At 41.9% G+C, this 14,016-nt stretch overlaps 1 protein-coding gene across 1 annotated transcript in view; it reads right to left on the bottom strand.

The window, feature by feature from the left end:
* The window catches only part of ST8SIA1 (ST8 alpha-N-acetyl-neuraminide alpha-2,8-sialyltransferase 1), an 83,498-nt gene that overhangs the window by 25,549 nt on the left and 43,933 nt on the right, over window positions 1-14,016 (bottom strand). The window lies entirely within an intron of this gene.

Genomic DNA, 14,016 nt, shown 5'->3' on the forward strand with positions numbered 1-14,016 from the left:
GCAGGGCGAGCATGGCTACAACAGAGCGAAGGCTTGAAGCATCGGCGGCGCAGGACGGCCACAGCCCGTCTCCGAGCAGGGCAGGGAAAGCAGGCGTGGGATCCTGGTGTTTTCTCTAGCAGAAAGAAAAGCGGCCATAGAAAAACAGCTTCCTCTCTCTCTGGACGCGGAGACCGAACTGCCCCCACCCCCAGGCAAAACAAAAAGAGCAGCCAGGTTCTTTGTTTTCCTGAAGTATTCAGCCATTTGTTTCCCTAGCAACATGTATAGGGGAAAATTCCTTTAACAGAAAAAAACCTAGGACTAAACTAAAACCCCAACAGTGGTACTCACTGCCATTTAACCCACTTTGTCATCCCACATCCATGCTGTTCTCCACGGAACCACATGGTTCCTACTAGGAGCTGAGTTTAGCAAGGAGTAAAAATGTCCTTTGGAAGACCCTGAAGTCCCTTTGCCACATCAGTGAGAGCAGCTACAGCTGCAAGTGCAGAGAGTGTCTGACTGACCTGCCTCCCTCATGCTGGAGGGAAATCAAACAAACAAAAACTTGAGAGAATCTCCCATCTGGTCAGTCCTACAGAGCTTTCCTGAACAGTTTTAATGGCACAGTAACAATTAGTCATCTCTTTGATCCAGACACTATGTCTCCACACCCCAAAACATCTCAATACCTTCATTGTGACTGCAAGGGTTTCCCCTCATCAAAGGCCAGGCAGGCTCAGGACATCCTCTATCATTAGGCTGATGAGGACAACATCTTTGTAGCTAGGTTGATGAGGACACACTGATTTTTGGTGGTTTGGTAGAGGTTTCAGGTTTTGATGAGTGAACAGCAGTGAATCCACACAGGCTGCTCCCATTTCCCATTTCAAATCTTCTGGATTAATCTGCAGAGGGCTGAAACTCACACCTGCATCCACGCTCAAACAGATGCTGGGGCTTGTGGAGATTTAAAATTCTGGAACATCTATCACAGAGGAAAGCTCTGGGGAAGAAAAAGCAACCCTAGCCATTACCTCAGATACCTAATTCTGCGAGACTTGGATTTATAAATACATAAATGAAAACTCTGATTTAATTTCTCACATTTCATTCCCTGGCAAATGGGAGTCGCAACCATGACAGCAAGAGCATTTATTTTGCTTATGAGAACACTAGCAAAGTAACAATTAAACTGAGGCATCTTAGTAACATGCTTCCTTCCCCACAAACCTCTCCAAAGGACCTTTGTCAATTGACTTATAGCATAAAGTAAAATCTCATAATGTTTCCTGATAAATTATTTTGTAGCAAGTTGTGTTGGTTTTTCACAGCCTGGTTTTTGGTAGCGGGATGGGCAACAGAGGTGGCTTCTGTGAGAAGCTGCCGGAAGCTTCCACCATGTCTGGCAGAGCCAATCCCTGATGGCTCTGAAGATGGACATGCTGCTGGCCAGGGATGGGCCAGTTAGAGATGGTGGTAACGCCTCTGTGATAAGATATTTAAAGAAAATCAAAACAAAGTGGGCACAGTTTTTACTAGCCAGAGAAGAGGAGGAGGTGAGAACATGTGAGGGAAACAACATGGGGACACCAAAGTCAGTGAAGAAGGAGGGGGAGGAGGTGCTCCAGGCACCAGAGCCAAGATGCCTCTGCAGGCCGTGGTGATGACCATGGTGAAGCAGCTGTGCCCCTGCAGCCCATGGGGATCCACGGGGGATGCAGAGATCCACTTGCAGCCCTTGGGGGAGGTGCCCATTCCAGAGCTGGTGGATGCCTGGAGGAGGCTGTGATCCAGTGGGAGACCCAGTGGAGAGAGGGGGCCCTGCTCCCAGGCTGGAGCAGCCTGTCCTTGGAGGACAGCACCCCATGGAAGAGTGACCCATGCCACAGCGTGAGGAAATAAGCTTTAATCATCTTTGGGATTTCAAATCTGTCTTGGGGTGATTTTATGACAATACCGTATTTCCCTATCGTCTGCTTTATGCCCAAAAATGGGTCCTGCAGCTTTAAGCTGGGTCTGAGGAAAAGGGGGTGGGGAGGAAGCCGGGTGAATTCTTCAGCGAGGTTTGTGTTCAAGGACTCACACAGTCCCCCATATTGCTTGGCTCTGGTTGCAGCGGGAGAGAGATTTTTTCCCTGTTTCTAGACAGCTTGTGGGCTGAGGCAAAAAGTTTTCCCAGGACTGCATACTGGTATACCAAAATCCTCCAGTAACTTCTTCTGGAACTATTTGGACTAGCTGTGATCTGAGAACAAGATCACTGGACCCTGTGGACCAGTGAGGAGGCTGCGGGAACACCACATCCCAGCCCCAGACCTTGGGAGCGGCTGAGCCAGCTAGAGAGGGAACTCTAAATCCACCAGCTTTCTCCACAGAGAGGAGGTTTATTATCTGACATTATTCTTCTGGGGTTTTTTTTCCTGTGCCCTGCGGGCACTTTGTTTGTTAAATAATTTTTTTTTTTCACTTTCCTCCAAGAAATTCCTTCTGCATCGGTGGAGGAGAGGGAGTGATGAGACCTACCTTCTGTGGAAGAGATGTCCCTTCCAGGGCATTTCCCCCTAAACTTGTCTCAACCTGAGACAAAAACACAGCTTTCACTCTCAGATCTCTTGAGCACACATTTATAGAACTTCTTTCATTTAATTTGTACTGAGACCAAGGAGAAATGAGTGCAGAACAGCATGTAAAGTCCAAGCAGTTCTAATGCTTTCACCTTCATCACTGAAATGTTGCTTTTATGCAGTATTTCTTTTCTGGAGGTAGATTTACGCCAGAAGCAAGGTAGACACACCATCCCTTTCTTTGTGACTCTGCTAAATGTACCAGACTTCTTACTCTGGCCTAGGGTTGGGGGAAGAAAGGGCTGCTTGTAACAGAGAAGGAAATAATCAAAGACCTTGAGCCCTGTTTCAATCCTGGAACACACTGAATCATGTGTTTGCCCCAGCTTATCAGGGCAATAAAAAAAAATTACATTTTCTTTTTTGTGAATGAGAGAAAATTTTTGGTTATCTGGGGAGAAAACTCTTGATATTGAAAACAGCTTTTTCTGATCTGTTTTTATCTGGCATGGCTGTTGTGTAATTCAGGGATCAACTTCCCCCTTTTGCTGATTTAAAAAAAGCTTTACTGTAAGCTCTCCCTCTCATTCCATTCCAGGGAACTCTTAGAAAGATCATCTAAACTTTTGCAGTGCTGAGGCAAACAGGCTGATGCCACTTCACTGAAAAACTTATCCTGTCTGTGGAACATTCAAAATTGTGGACTATAATGTTCCCTCCAGATATCACAGCGTGGCCGAATCCATCTGTCCTTCTATCACTCTCTGAACAACTTGAAATTCCCTGCACATATGCATTTTTTTCCCACAAATCACTGCTGATTTCTCACTTTTAAATGCACTTCAGGGGTGATTCTTTTTAAAATCCACAGGTTATGATATTAAGAGACACTGGTACTGGCAGATGTGACTGTCAGCTCCACAAGAACAATCCTCCCAGGTTTGATGTGTGACTGCAAGGACAAGACAAAAGGATGCCTCTTTGATAGGAGTTGCAATTCACAGTGGAAAGCTAAACAGAGACTGTTGGAGGGATTTTCAGAATTGCTAGAGGCTCTGACTCACATTCATTGTGATGATTTAAAATGTAATGACCTGTTTTCCCAAGTGTTTGTTCTCACCTCCTGCTAGGGGTTACTACCTCCAAGGAAAATTGGGAAAATGAAACTTGTGAAAGCTGGTTCAACCCCAAGCTCTGCAACTTCGCTAAAGCCACTCTTGCAGATGAATTGAGCTATGGAACATGCACCAAACTCCACAAATTCCATCTCAAATCAGTAGCAAACAGCTAGGAATGAGGCACTTAAATCCATGTACAGCATTGGGTAAATAAATACACACGTAAGGCATAAGGCCCTTGTGTGTCTATGGAAAGGGGCCAGAAATTCAAAGTTTTCCTGAAGAATAATCATTCTGAGAGATTTTACCAACTGGTGTAAAAATGCTTTTTCTGAGGAAATTATTGATCACCCCTAAATTAGTTGATTATCTTTTAATCAGAATTTTTTTAAACATCAAAAGTTAAAGATGTAAAACTACTCATTAGCTCAATTTTAAATTGTTAGAACAGTAAATAAACAGGAAAAAGTATTTTCTTATTTCAGAGCAGAACTGAATGGAGATTAGGATCTCCTAATGTCCTACAGGGAGGATATAAATTCCTGTTTAACTTCTGCTAGAACAGGGTGAAACAGTAGGTAGGCACTGCTGCCACATGTGAGCTGTCTGTCTGTCCAGCTCAGCCATCAGCTCTTGCGCTTCAGATGTTTGCTCTGTCTGAGCCTACGATTGCCAGGTGCTACTTCCAGTTCTCAGTGCTCAGCAAAAAGATTTGTATTTTTACCCTCACATTTTGACCAGGTAAAACTGTTCTCACTAACAGCAAAGCTGTGAAACTGCACCCATGCTGGATATTTACATCCAAGGTAAAGGAGCTTTTCCTCATACTCAAACTGCTCCAAATGTCTCCTGGCAAAAGCAAAATGAAGCAGCAGTAAATTATAAATGGGGTAACAGAGTCTTTTTTTTATAATACGCTGCTGCTGCCAAACACGTTACTGACTGGCTGATTCCTAGAAAAAGGAATGTTAGTGTTTTGGTGGCCAAAAGCTGGTTTATGGGTAGTCAGCATAATGTCAGGATGCAAAATAAGAGGAGCCTTCCCTGCTATGCACCACAAAAATATCCAATCACATTCTTTAGAGAAACCACATGAATTTAAAGGCATAGGCATTGGAAAATACATAGGAACTGAGAGTGAGAGGCTTTTGGAAACATTAAGGTTTCTATCAAGGTTAATCATTGCCAGAAGGGCTGTCTTAGTCATTCTGTCATTCTGTAGTTCATCACTGTCATTCTGTAGTTCATCACTGAATAAAAACAAGAAATTACAATTTCAGCTAATAACTTGTAGCTTCTGGTTCCTAATAAGTTGAGTTTTCCTACAAAACAAACCTAAATTCTGTTTTTAATTACATAATTGCAAATCCAGAGTAACTGGTTTGGGAGATAGAACACTACAATGAAAATAAAAGGCTACTAAGAGTTTGATTCAGAGTTTTTCTGCTTGCTGACCTTAACTGATGGGAATTAGGCCTTGAGTTTAAGGTCTGCTTGCTGACCTTAACTGATGGGAATTAGGCTACATTTTTCATGGGTCCTTCCATCCAAAATGTTTAGATGCATATATAGTTATCAAAGAAGTGCAATACAGCAGCTGCAAACATTGTTCACCAGGTAAAGCAGCTTGTCCTGTCTTTGAAAGACTGAAGATTGGTTTTGGAGGAGGGCTAAAACAGTTCAAACTACTCCTTTTAATACATTTGGCCAAAACAACAAATAATGCTGGAGTGTAGGTTTTTTGTAATAAAAATTTTCCCAGGGACTAGGGAAAACCACTTATTTTTCTGAAAAATATTCAGAAATTATTGACCTGAGTTTTTAAGAAGTACAGACTTGTTTATGTAATAAATTTCTGTAATAATTTGTATTTGTCTATGTTTGACTGTGGACAGCTGGAAAGCAGACACAAGTGCAAATAATTTAAATGGTAAAGAAATGGGGAATCGGTGTCTAATTAAGGGTTGTGGTATGAAATGGGCTTATGAATTACTAATTTGTATAACCAGCCTTAGTTCAGTCCTACCTCCATCACTAATGAAGGGTATAGTTAAAAATACAAGTACCTCACAACTGACCTAAATCTGGTCCTCTGGAAGTGCTGCACACACCTCAATTTTGAGGAAAGGCTAAGGCAGCTCTCCCAACACTAACACTCATCGACTCAAAACAAAGCCTATTGTTTGTAGGGCACTCTGCCCCATTCAGGCACATGGGATATCATTAAGTTCCGTTGGAGAAGCACAAAGGCACAAACATAAGCTTTGGCAGTTGTGAGAAAGAGAGCAATTGCAGGAACTGTAGCTGTTCAGATGGTGAGAATTAGTGTAGCTCCCTTGGCTTCCCTAGAATTATATGGATATAATACACCAGCTGAGGATGTTATTCATTATCTGTAACTCCAGCTGTGCCTGCATGGCTAATCCAGCCAGATCTTTGAGTCAAGGCTTATATGGCATGAAGCATGCTGCATGATATGATATGATATATGATATGATATGATATAATATAATATAATATATCAAGAAGAGACTCATAGATAGTTTCTGCATCAACCATGACTCAGAGCTAAGTGAATATGGCAGAGCAAATAAACCAGGACCAGAGTTCTTAGGAGGGCTCCTAAGTGATCCTAAGCCCACTCAGTGATCCATGTGCACATCAAAAAGTCATTGAAATTATTTAATTGTTGAAATGACCTGTGTTATACAATTTGTAAGCAGTTTGTTATAAGCACTGAACATTCCATATTCAAGCTGTTCTCATTCAAAGTCGACAGCTGCTGCAAGATGGGAGATACTTGATTCATTCCTACCTTATATACAGTTTACTTAAAGAATTCTTTATTCAGCCACCCCTTTTCTCCCCTCTCCTTAATTTGCTCTAGAATTCAGGGCAAATTTACAGCAAATATTTTAAAAAGAAATCTTCCTATCTATTGTGAGCAAGTGTACAAAGGGAGGGAAAATCTAGGTTCGTACCAATTTTTCTCACCAAGTGAAACAATATGCACAGAAAACCACTGACAACATATTCCTGACTCTATTAGTGAGCCACCCTCATGAAAGCCATCCCCCTTCATCACGTCCTAGGATGTCTTCTTTCTTGAGGTTGCTGTTGTCAGAGCTGCCTGAACAGTTTGCACTCACTGATCATAGTCTATGCAGGCAACCCCTCTGTCACTTTGCATGGCTCAAAACTTCTGGCAAACTGCACTAAAAGAAGTGGCAAAGACCCTTATGAGCAATTCATAGATGAGTCTTTGCCAAGAGGCTGCAGAAGCATGCTCATGGCTGGTCTATCTGCAACACAGAGGGACCATGTGCCTTCCTGAGGGCGTACATTACCCCCACATCAGTCCCATACATTATCCTGGCCAACTACCCTGCAGCACTGACATAGTTTGGCTTCCCTCCACACAGATCTGGTGTTAAATCTTCAGTGAGAAAAGGGGAAAACACAACGAAAGAAAGGGGAGAAGTAGATCTGGGGTTTAAATCTTATCTGCCAACACTGGCCCTCCCCTGCCCCCAAGCTCTTCCTGCACCTTGTCTCTGCCTGTCAGTCCACCCCATTCCTCCCTGGTTTCAGCAGCAGCAATTTTCACTTTGTTGGGCTGGGAAGGAGAGTCTCTTGGCTACTCAGACTGTGTTTGCTGCTGGACCAGCAATCCCCCATCTCCTCCACTGAAAGTGAGACTGGACAGAAGGTTTCCAAAGGCTGCATTCAGCCCCCATGCACACTCCCAGCTAGAAAATGTTACTTTACACTGAAAGCCAGAATAAATGGTTGAATAAAGCATAGAATAGAAAATGGGAATTAGATTACCTCATATCCCAGTTCAACTTAGGAACTTCACCCTGTTTACAAAGGCAAAAGCAGTCTCCCTTCAGTTCTAAGCAAATGTTACGTGAGTTCTAACCAAGGTCATCAGGAACTCCACCCCTACTCTAAAAACCACCCCCCTTCTTTGCTAGTAACATTACAGCCAGTTTCTCAAACAAATTATCTAAAGCAAAAGATCTTTCCTGACATCTGAAAGTTAGCACACAACATAAACCTTGCTTCCCAGTTTCTGCCCTGACCACTGGAATGTTGCTGCCACTATGAACACTGAGTGTCCTTCAGGAAATGAGAAGACTTTCTGAATAGTGCAAGACAAGCAAAATTCATACAGAAAATTCTGAGTCAGGGCTTCAGCTCTCCTACCTCTGTTATCTAAACATTGCCAGCAGATCCTCAGTAGAGCCACCTGAAGACAACAAAACACAATTTGGAAGCTGTCAAGCATGAATTCCCTTCATGTGAAGAAGGAATCAGTCCCTTAAAAGGCACTTCACTCTATAGGACAGAATTTTCCTTTGCAACTGGTAAGCACACACAGGGAAAAAAACCCCATTGATATCTCACACCCACTTTATCCAAGTAAGTAAATAATTTAAAGTAATTAATCACCACCACTCTTAATTTATGATTCTTTTTCCTTGGGATTCCAGGACTGTTGCTAATGGTGGTTATTTAAGGCTTCATGTCACAGAGACATATTTTCATGCAAGGTTGCAAAGGGCAAAAGAAGAGGAAGGGCAAACAGTAGTGTAGAACTTAGCTGAGCCAGCAACATGCAGGAACACTGACAAAAATAAAAAGAGGATGTTGAAGGTCCTTCTCCGCTGTGGCTCCTCAGTGATTGTGGAAAATTAACAGAGACACATCCCTGATGCACATCACTGGCTCCTAGGAAAGCAGGATGCTCAGGGTCCTGCCACTGTGCCAGAGGAAAATTTCTTGGACAGTAAGTTTGTCACTTGATGTGCACCTCTGCATCTGAGGAAGAAGCATCAGAGATGAGAACCAAACCCTACAATATCCTGACAGTGTGTGAACAGCAATTAGCAACTCTCTGGACAGAAACAGATTTCCTGGCAGGTCTCATTAATCTCTTTATGCAGATTTAATACTCATGAAAGAAACTGTGTGAGCAGCCAAGAACATTAAGTCTTCTTCACATGAGGTACCTCAGCAAACACTTATGATCAAAGACTGGGCAAAGAACCAGGGATATGCTGCTCTGGACTTCAATGACTCACTGCTGGACTGTGACAGCTCCCTCGTGTTTCTGTTATCCTGTCTGAAAATGAGGGACAGGGGTATTTTGTCCACCTTCCTAAATGCTTCACCTCTGCACCAGAATGTAAACAGCAGCTTGACTTAAACTTACAAAAAATGCACCTTCTAAAGTGGGAGGGAGATCATATCTTTTAAATCATGCCCCATAAACAAACCTTTTGGTCCCCGCTCTCCATTACAGAACCAGCAGTCAGAAGCCTTTCCCAAAGGCCAACTCAAACCTTGCCGCGCGCTGTCAAACATGCCTTCCTCCCAAAAGCTCCACAGCTTTTCTGAAGATTCCTTCCTGCCTGACACAGAAGGATGAGATTCAGTCATCATTCCCTAGGAGGATGATTGGAACAAGGTGGGAGTGGACTCCAGCTAAGAGACAACCCGTGAAGGAGCTGCAGTTCTGAACTGCCTCTAGTTTTCCTTAGCGGTATCCAGGCCCCTTCATGCCAATATGAACACCTGGATTTAGTGTTGTTCTACTTCCAAGTACTCGCTGATCCATGCCTGGATCCCACAGGTGGACGACGTGAGAACAGAGTGCAACTAGGACTCCTGGGATATCCATCTGTTTGGCACATACCTGCTAAAGCTCTAGCTGGGCAACCCCAGAGTAAACTGAGCTTACCTGATCCTTTTAGGGTGGATGGGAAGAGCCTGAGCAGATGATGGGCTGCCCATCTCCTTGAATGAGCCATTTAGAGAACAATGAGCTTTGCTGGCTAACACAGCTGTGCTTTTACATTCATGAAAGCACTTGGATCTGTACATGCAGCATGATCACATTCTGATCAGCACAGAAGGTCCACCTTTGATTCAGATTTACAAGGCTTTCCTCTGGCTATTCATCCTTCCTATCTTCCACAAATAACAGAAGCCTACAACAAACCTGGCACTGATGCTAGGTCTTCACTGTATTTAACTGACAACCTCTGATATATATATATATATCTGAGTAAATTTGTATCTTCTGTTACAAAGCCCAGGTCTCACAAAATTGATCACTGCAACTGCTATAAGAGAATGGTATGTTTGGTTGCAGGGCTTTTTGTTTGTTTGTTTGTTTTATAAATCAATTGCTTTCTTAAAAAATAAAGCTTGCTTACTGTTTTCTTGCCGTGACTACTGCTCAACAAGCCCACTGTCAGGATTCAAATCTGGCTACTTCTTGGATTGCCTTCCTCCCCAAACATTAGTCTGGCATAACCATAATGGAAGGTAGGACGAACTGGCCAGGAATATCTGAAAAGCAACTCTTTACCATATCAAAGAGCAAGCTTAATTAGTCTAAGGAATCTAAGAATCACACCCTTTTACCTTGAAGAGTGTAAATAGATCTTTCAGTTACAGAGCTGACCTTTATAAAAAGAAAACGGAGTAATGTTTCATCATTTTATCCTGATTACTCTATTTTGTCTTTTATTCTTTTTGAAAGCCTTTACGATTGTCATTGGGAGTGAGTAGAAAAGTGCTACAGGTATGTCTACAGACCAGACTTCAAGTTTTTTCTAATAATCTCTGAAGGCATACATGGGCTGCCAGGACTAGGTGGCCTTGCTTAAGCAGAGGCTGATCCCTCACAACTTAGGCCATTCCATGATTCTGTGAGTCCTCCTCAAGCTCAGCTTTAAAAAAGATTTCAACCCAAACCGCCAAGGTGATAGCTGCTTTCATTGTGTATTTGCAGCACTGCCAAGACTTGGGTAAAGTCACCTCAGCAATGCAAATCTCCAGAGAGTAAGAAGAATTTTACAAATTACATGCTTAGATGTGGGGATTTAAAAGTCTACCCACAGTGTTTAGCCAGTCTCTGCCTGGAATGGGGTTGGAAAAGGTAACATTAGATGACTCCCTCTTAGTTGGATAGTAAATACAACCATCTGGTATAAATCTACATTACTGATTTACAGCACTTCCTTACTGCGTAGTAAGAGCAGAGACTGAAATTGATAAGAGTCAGATCAGAATGAGGAAGGAAATCTTGACTGAAGTTTTAAATGAGCCACAATCTTTTAAACCACAGGATGAACTTTTGCCATGGAAACAGTGACAGCTTCAGCTCTCTGTTCTACACTGTGCTTCATATCAGTGTTACTCAATGCCAACCTGCTGCATGAAACAGGCAGGGCACTGAAAAATTCAGCTAAGAGTATTCTGAGTACAAATTCACCACTGCTACTCATTAGAAACATTGCTCTGGGCATAAACCCAGGCAGAAAGACACTGTCTTGTTTAGAAGTAAGGCCTGTCAAGAGTAGCAGGAGTAATAATTACCACACAAGAATCAACACCCTCCCACAATGTAATAAAATAAGTTTGGAGATGTAATACTACATGTATTTTTAGAGAATCATAGAATGATTTCGGTTGGAAGACACCTTAAAGATCATCTGTTTCCAACCCCACTGCAATGGGCAGGAACATCTTCCACTAGACCAGGCTGTCATTTTGCACATTGTTTGCTATGCTTGTAGAAAAAGCAAAAAAGGTAGGAAAGTCACAGTGGAACATTCCAGTCTGAAAAATTAATTTCTTTTTCCTTCTAAAGTACAAAGAATCCATACTCTTTCAGGCAAGCCAGCTATAGGGGCTGGCACAAATGAAGTTAAAAACAATAGTAAGATTTCCTGTACAAAAATTTCAGAAAGCAGCTAAAATTTCTTATTCTAAGACACTTGAGAAATCTCTTGTGTATTGTTTCAAAACTCATGTGAAACAGACACTTAATTTTAGTGTGCAATTTGACTTAAAGAATCGAACTTTAAGGGTCTGATTTTAGCACCCTTCCTGCCTCAGTGAGAAGTGCACAAGTGATGCAAATGCATAGACAGCTGCCAAAATCAGCAATGCCAAATCTTACAACTGTATGTTCACATACTCAAGGGAGAGTGTTAAAATTACTCTTATTGGAGATCTTTTTTACTCCCACTTTACAGCTTCATCTTTTATTAGCTGGTAATAACACAGTTCAACATTACAAGCTGTCTACACACTGATCTAGCTTTGTATTCTAATTTTTCAAATTTTAACTTACGGAAGCCTGATCTTATTTTATGATTATTCCCCAGATATTCAGGCTTTAATTAATGCAAATAAATGCCCTGAAAACTTTAAGTCTCACAGGGATGACAAAACTGACAGGAGGTAGAGCTCAAATCAACATGCCATCCCTTGATATGTCCCTGTGTGCTGATGGAATTCAGGAGAAGGCTTTGTGGTTCTTAGTCAGAAAACAAAACAGAAATTGAAAGAACAGTCTTCCTTGTTTACAAATAATCACAACAGCCTCTCACATCCCATCCTAAAATGCAGACACCTCTGCTGTGTGTTTTCTCCATTTACATTTGGGAGAATTGAAACCACACCAGGAGCACCACAGACAGCAAGACTTCTTTCTTCACTAAACTGTCTTCCCTGTCACCACCATCCACCTTTTGAGGTCCTCTTACCCTCTTGCAGAGGAATTCCTGCTATTAAGGTCTCTGGTGGAAGATGTGGATGAACTGATGCCCCTTTAGGCCACCTGTTACATGTTTGTTTGAATTCCTCTAATCCCTCTTCACCACAAAATCCCACCTGAGGTCCAGGGAAACCATTAGAGGAACACCCTGCAATCACAGCTCACTGTCTTGGCTGCTCTGAGACCAGCTTCAGAAATTCAACTAACTCAGAAGAGAAAAAACAAAGATTTCTGGTAAAAAATTCCAAAACTTGTCTTTTTCTCCCTGATGTGTCATTTTGAAATGCTGGCTTCCATAAATATTCTACCCATTTTGCATATACACAACTACCTAATTGTTTATTCAGCTGGCATACAAGTGAAACAGAGACATCTCTACAATAAAATCAGAACATTTCCTCCAAAGACCTCTTAATGAACAGTAATGAGCCTCTGGGTAGAGCTGCTCAACACTTTCTTCTCCCACTTGCCTGCCTCTAGGTTTAAAGCCACTTTCTAGAGTGGTCAGAACTAAGCTGTTCACAAGGCTTCTTATGGAACATAAATCAATCAGGATCAGCAACTCACAACTTTCTGAGACAGACTTGGAAATTTGGCTTTCATACCTTGCACACCTTGGCTTTGAAAATAGGTTTTAATCCCTGACAATACTTTTCCCTCAATGATGATGCCATTTAACTTCTTTGTTACCTCTTAGGAAGGGCCTTCTGAGTATGGAGATATTTCTCCCATGTTTAATCATTTTCCACTCTCTTTCTGTGGACTAAACCAAGTCAGAATAACTGATTCCTTCTGCCCTTGATTTCTCCCACCCCCTCACCCCTCTTTTAATACAGACAGAATCATAGAATCATTAAGGTTTTAAAAGACCTCTCAGATAATCAAGTTCAGCCATCAACCACCACCATTTTCACCATTAAACCAGGTCCTCAAGTGCCATATCCATAGATTTTGTTCACACTTTCAGGGATGGTGACTCCCCATGGCTATTCTGTTCCAATGCTTTATAACTCTTTCAGTGAAAAAAAATCTTTCCTAGTATCTAATCTAAACCTCTCCTAAGGCACTACTTTGCTTTTTATACAATCTCCTAAGAACATCTGGAAAAAAGTCCCAAAAATTCTTCCTTAGTGGTTCTGATATTGTTCTGGCTATTTATTTATAAACTCCTGATAAACTTTTCTCAAGATTCATCTACCTTCTGGTTTACCTAAAAAACCCTTAAGTTTGTGAAGTACTACAGTGATTTACACAGGAGAGTCGGTTCCCCTAAAGGACTCCACACAGGCATTTCTCTCTCCATTCATCCTTTCCTTCAGCATCTATTCCAAGTGCTACTGATTCAGCCTTCTCAGGTGGTTATCTCATTCTCAGCAATCCCCAGCTGTTTAATGAGAAAACTGACACTAATGCTTCTGCCTCTGACATCTGTGCTTTAACCTAAAGCTTTTGGCCTGCTATCTATAAAGATAATTTCTACACTCGTGTGCCCATCTCCTGAATTTGCAGGTTTTCTTTAAGTTTATGGGATCACATAGCTGCAGATGCTGCAAACTGTGAAAGTTATTTAGAGAGAGGAACAAAAGAAAAAGTGGGAATGTCACTGTCTCAGTTTTGAAAGACAGGTGTCTGCTAAGGAAGGCAGAAGCCCCCCTTGAAGTGGCAGATATAACCCCTTTTCCCTCTAAGTTATTATATTTTGAAATCAAGGGCCTTTAGGCAAAGATGTGGGAAATAGGAATAACAGTTCTTTACTATATATATATATATA

Source organism: Corvus brachyrhynchos, unplaced genomic scaffold (assembly GCF_000691975.1).
Source record: "Corvus brachyrhynchos isolate BGI_N302 unplaced genomic scaffold, ASM69197v1 scaffold246, whole genome shotgun sequence".
NCBI lineage: Eukaryota > Metazoa > Chordata > Aves > Passeriformes > Corvidae > Corvus > Corvus brachyrhynchos.